This window comes from Cervus elaphus, chromosome 29, assembly GCF_910594005.1.
Source record: "Cervus elaphus chromosome 29, mCerEla1.1, whole genome shotgun sequence".
NCBI classification, from domain to species: Eukaryota; Metazoa; Chordata; class Mammalia; order Artiodactyla; family Cervidae; genus Cervus; species Cervus elaphus.
This window is the reverse complement of record NC_057843.1, coordinates 53,776,196-53,781,884: the sequence shown is the minus strand read 5'-3', so window position 1 is coordinate 53,781,884 and position 5,689 is coordinate 53,776,196. Positions and strand designations below refer to the sequence as shown.

Genomic DNA, 5,689 nt, shown 5'->3' with positions numbered 1-5,689 from the left:
CTCTGGAAAATTATTTCAATCATCAGGCATGTAAAATGTAAGTCAAAGGTTCAGTTCTCATCAACGCTTAGTCAAAACAGAAATTTTCTTCTGTCAAGAATATACTCTGTCAATGACAGAGAATGTATGTGAGTGTTTGTAATGGAATTGTATGAAAAGTATTTTATCACAATTCCTGTAATGTACAAACCTATAGCAATACTGAAATCATAATGCCTTTATTATAGTAAGTATTTCTGAGGAAGTAATCCATAGAGTTTTCTCAAATTTAACAACGAAAATTAATGTGAAATTATCAATAATAAGTTGTGAAGTTGAAATAAACTTTTCTAAATTATTAATAACTAAAAGCAAATTCTAATCAACCAAATTAAAAGAAATCTGTGCACAGCTCAGTAGCTGAGGCATATAGGCTTAATTGTCCTGCAGCATGTGGGATCTTAGTTTCCCAACCAGGGACTGAACTCTTCTCTGCATTGGAAGGTGGATGCTTAATCACTGGGCCACCCGGTAAGTCCCTCATAGCATTTTAAAAATGTTAATTTGAAGGTTTGCTATTTCTTGGTAGGATTAAAATTTTTGAAGCAAAACAAGGTTTCTAGTGAGAAAAAAAAAATAAGCAAATAAAATGGCCAGCATTCAATCAAAAATTTCTAGACACACCAAGAGATAGAATTATATGACTAAAATCCTAAGAGAGGAATGTGTGTGTGTGTGTGTGTGTGTGTGTGTGTGTGTGTGTGTGTGTGCATGCATGTGCACGTGCGCAAGGACCCCACGGACTGTAGACCACCAGGCTCCTCTGTCCATGGGATTTTCCAGGCAAGGACACTGGAGTGGGTTGCCATTTCCTTCTCCAGGGGACCTTCCCAATTTAGGGATTGAACTCGTGTTTCCCCTCTCCTGCACTGGCAGGCATATTCTTTACCACAGAGACACCTGGGAAGTTCAAGAGAAGAACAGCCAACATAAAAATATTTATATAAGATATCATGCATCTTTATCAGGAAAATACTTTAAAATCATCAGAATCAATATCATATTTTATTTATTTACATATTTTATTTACATATAGATATTTATACTTATATTTATAGAACTTAAAGCCCTGGCTAAGGCAGTGATGATAGCAGAGGGAATATGAAGAAATGGTGATATTCAAGACCTGCTTTGTCAATCTAATGTCTGACTGTATACATACATGGGATGGATAGAAAGAAAAAAATCAAAGTTGACTTTAGAGGTTCTGGGGAAAATGGGTTTGCCATCATCCCAAAGTCTAGGATACTCAAATGGAAGTCATGGTCAAAGGAAAAGATAATCAGTGAGAAAGCAAAACTCCAAGTCTCTCCATCTCCTTATACCCACTTTGTTTTTCTGCTCATATATGTAGCAGCATTTCATTCAAGGGGAAAGTCTTTAATCTGATTGGTTGAATTAAATAAGGCACATTTACAGTGGGTAGTTTATCTGCAATTTAGAAGGCCATGCTCACAATCTCCCGCCTCATATACCCTGGAACAACCTGGCCATTCCTCCAGAGTTTCCACTCCAAAGAGCAGACCAGAGATGACGTTAGCCCAGAACTGAAAGCTTGGCATGAGATGGTGTCAGCCCCACTTAGAACTCTGGCATTTTATACCCCAATCCAGCTTTCCAGAAAGTTCTATGTGGAATCCTGGGAGTGAACACAGCGATAATAATGTGATTCTGTTTTTCATTTGGTTTTCTTCTTGCTTAAACTTTCCCTAGCCACTCTTAACAAATAAACTTTGAGACATTCCTGGGCCACTCACTAACTTTGATCTATTTAATGTCATGCAGATTCCCAAGAAAATTATTAACAATAAGGAGGGCAATTTGGAACATGATGAGTTTTAGATGCCTGAAATATACAGGTAATTGACTCCAGTAAGTAGCAAATTATTTGTATCTCAAATATGCCAGTAAAATAGCAGAGTAAGCTCAATTTAATGTAATCCTCTTAGTGGAGACACACGTAAATTCTGGGTGAATTTTTAGAAAGTTAAAAGCACACAGCTGAGATTAAAATAAAGGAACACATACATGTTTCAGAAAGTAATAGAAAAATTAAGGTCTGGAACTATAAATATAACATTACCTCAAAGTCAGGAATTTAGATTTAGTTTGGAAGAATATTGAGAAGCTGGTACAAATGTCCTAAAAAAATTTCATCCATTAAGAGGGGAAGGGGAGGTGGTGAGGAAGACTGATATCTGTTTAAGACCTTCGGGTAGAGAAAACATGAACACTTCTGAAAAGCAGGCCTGTCCTTCCCAGACTTGCGATGGCCAGGTTGTCACTAATCTATAAGGCCTTGTATGAATCAGAAACTGCAAGGAGAGCAATTCAAAGAAAATAAGGTGTAGGATGAGTATGGCAATAGATCCTAAGATCCCATCAGAAACAAAATTAAAACCACTCTACAGGGAAAGTTTAACAAACCAGAGCAGACAGCATCTTAACCAGGATGGAATAATAATCCTGAGGATGTTACTTTATTTAAATAATATTCAGTGCATTTCCATAGCCAGGCCATTGTGAAGGATTCTAAAACATAACAAACAATTTATTTACATCTTATATATCCCACCATTCAGAGCAAACTTCATTTAGGAAAAACACTAGTGGAATTGGATAGCACTATGGAGAAAATTAAAGGTGTTTGCCAGGAATAAAAAATGAAACTAAGAAATATAATGTCTAATTTTTAATTATCCTGTATTTTATTTAAATCTTTTGGAAACCCAAATAGAGAAAACCTATGTGGTGCTTGCTTCGGCAGCACATATACTGAAATTGGAACAATACAGAGAAGATTAGCATGGCCCCTGCGCAAGGATGACACGTAAATTTGTGAAGCGTTCCATATTTTTATATACACCATGGAATATTACTCAGCCATTAAAAAGAATTTATTTGAATCAGTTCTAATGAGATGGATGAAACTGGAGCCCATTATACAGAGTGAAGTAAGCCAGAAAGATAAAGACCAATACAGTATATTGGTATATATATACACACATATATGTGGAATTTAGAAAGATGGTAATGATAACCCTATATGCAAAACAGAAAAAGAGACACAGATGTACAGAACAGACTTTTGGACTCTGTGGGAGAAGGCGAGGGTGGGATGTTTAGAGAGAACAGCATTGAAACATGTATATTATCAAGGGTGAAACAGATCATCAGCTCAGGTTGGATGCATGAGACAAGCGCTCGAGGCTGGTGCACTGGGAAGACCCAGAGGGATCGGGTGGAGAGGGAGGCGGGAGAGGGGATCGGGATGGGGAATACATGTAAATCCATGGCTGATTCACGTCAATGTATGGCAAAAACCACTATAATATTGTAAAGTAATTAGCCTCCAACTAATAAAAATAAATGGAAAAAAAAAAGAAAATTACTATGGAGGGCCTAAAATTTCTGAAATCAGTGGCAAACTCAGAATATATCATTAAAGAAATACATATGTGTTCACATAAAATAGCATTATACTTCCTCTAAAATTATCAGCAAGAGTATAAATAGAGCCAGTCCCAAAAGTTAATAGGTAAAGGTAAAATAATCACAAATGCTCCCTGGGTGATCAATCCCTTACATTTTTCTGGCATGTAAAAGTGAGCCATGCCACAATAGAGAAAATTTGAGACATCATTTAACTAGAAAATATAGCCTGAACTGAACCATAATGACCCTTCCCACAGTTGCCAGAACTTCTAAGAGAAAACTGAATAACTATGCATTCATTTGATGGAACTGAAGATACTCTAACCACATATGAGGGTTCAATCCCTGGGTCAGGAAGATCCCCTGGAGGAGGGCATGGCAACCCACTCCAGTATTCTTGCCTGGAGAATCCCATGGACAGAGGAGAGGAGCCTGGTGGGCTACAGTTACGTCATAAAATAGCTTTCTATCACCATCTGGATTCATTGAACTCATCATAGTTCTAATACAGTTAAAGTTAAGTCTTCAAGTTTTAGCCTGACAAACATGGACACTTCAGAACACTGTACCAATGGACAAAAAACTGAAGTTCAGAGGCAAGACACTTTCAGTTCTGTCTTGACACTAACCAGCCTTTGTACAGAGCATGAATCACTTGACCTGTCTGCGTTTGTTTTCTCATCTGTACAATGAAGAAATTGAACTAGATGATCTCAGAACATCCCACCTCAGCTCTGTAGATATAATACTTCAATCTACTCAAATATTTACCTATCCCACTTAATAAATGCTTTCTAAAATAAAATTAAAAAAAAAAAACCTATGTGAACGTGGAGATTGAGAGATTTATAAATTTTGTCTATAAAACCTTTATATATCTCTTTTAATGAAATTCCTAAAGAGGTACAAATGTATCTAGTGTTAGGGTTAATAAGTCTGAGAGAATTTCAGTTGTTAACTATTCTTGGTCAGCTATTAAGACCTTTCAGGAGTATCTTGATTTTCACGACATCATCCAATTGAAAACAGGATATTTTGCAGAAAGTCCTGGTCCTCTTTTGGCTTGTTTTTGTGTTCATGTTTTTGTTTTGTCATATTGACTGGTACATTAAGTGACCTACTGCATACTTTCTCATTCATGCATGCTTTCATTCAAAGAATATTTATTCAGTTGAAGTACATTTATAGTTAAGACTCAATAAATAATGTTTAGATAAATGAATGTATTTTTTGTCGAAGTAAGTGTAAGTACTAAGGAAAAAAATCACAAAATGTATGATTCCACACCTATAGAAGCTTATAATTATGTTGAGGATATAAAAAATGCTGATAAAATAGCTAATTCATTACATTAGACAGTTTCTAAGTTCAAAAGTGAATTTTTTATAAACAATCAGAGTCTAAGGAGAACAAAGAAGGAGCAGTTTATTGTGGGTTGAATATGTCAGTAAATGTACATTTGAGACGCAATTTGAGATTGACCTTAAAGAAAGAAGGGACCTAGATATATGAAGCCTGGCATACTGCATGCAGTCCATGGGGTCGCAAAGAGTTGGACATGACTGAGCAACAAGATACATGAACTGGGAACAAAAACTTCATGGAAGTAGCATGCACACAGTGTGGCCAATGTTTATATTTCTTCTTAAAGATAGTCATAGATAACCAAAATGTAACTGTTGCCATGGGTCCATTCTCGGTGTCCAAACAAAACAGCAAATCCTATCTCCGTAACACTACTGAAAAATACAGTCTTTCACAAAGAGATTCTGAAGGAAAGGGGGAGGAAAAAACTTGCATCCCATACCACACAAGAAAACTTATTTAATTATTTGTTTAATTTTCTCCATCTGCAAATCTCTCCCTCTCGCTGCACATCTCTCTTCTCCACTATCTAGCCACACTCTAACAGCCATCTTTCCTGACCTTTCCATATCTCCTCATCCTAGTTTCATTATGCCATCATTTCTACATCTCACATGTCTCCGGGATGCATCCCCATCACATTACACAAAGACAAACATAAGACACTTCTCAGGATCCCATTTCTTTGAAACAAGAGGTGATGTGGAGTGATTATAAATAACATGAGACAAAGAACAGTGACTTAAAATGTAATTTTCCCTGTTTGAAGATGAATAAAGGGGACTTTGGGAAACTATAAAATCTAGACAAAATCACTGAAGATTATTTATTTTCAGTGAACAAAATAAAA

At 36.2% G+C, this 5,689-nt stretch overlaps 1 non-coding gene across 1 annotated transcript; it reads left to right on the top strand.

Annotated features, from left to right (window-relative positions):
• Nucleotides 1-2,790: 2,790 nt before the first annotated feature.
• On the top strand, nt 2,791-2,897 carry LOC122686395. The gene has a single exon (XR_006338755.1). It is a non-coding gene; the product is annotated as a U6 spliceosomal RNA (small nuclear RNA).
• The last annotated feature ends 2,792 nt before the right edge of the window (nt 2,898-5,689 follow it).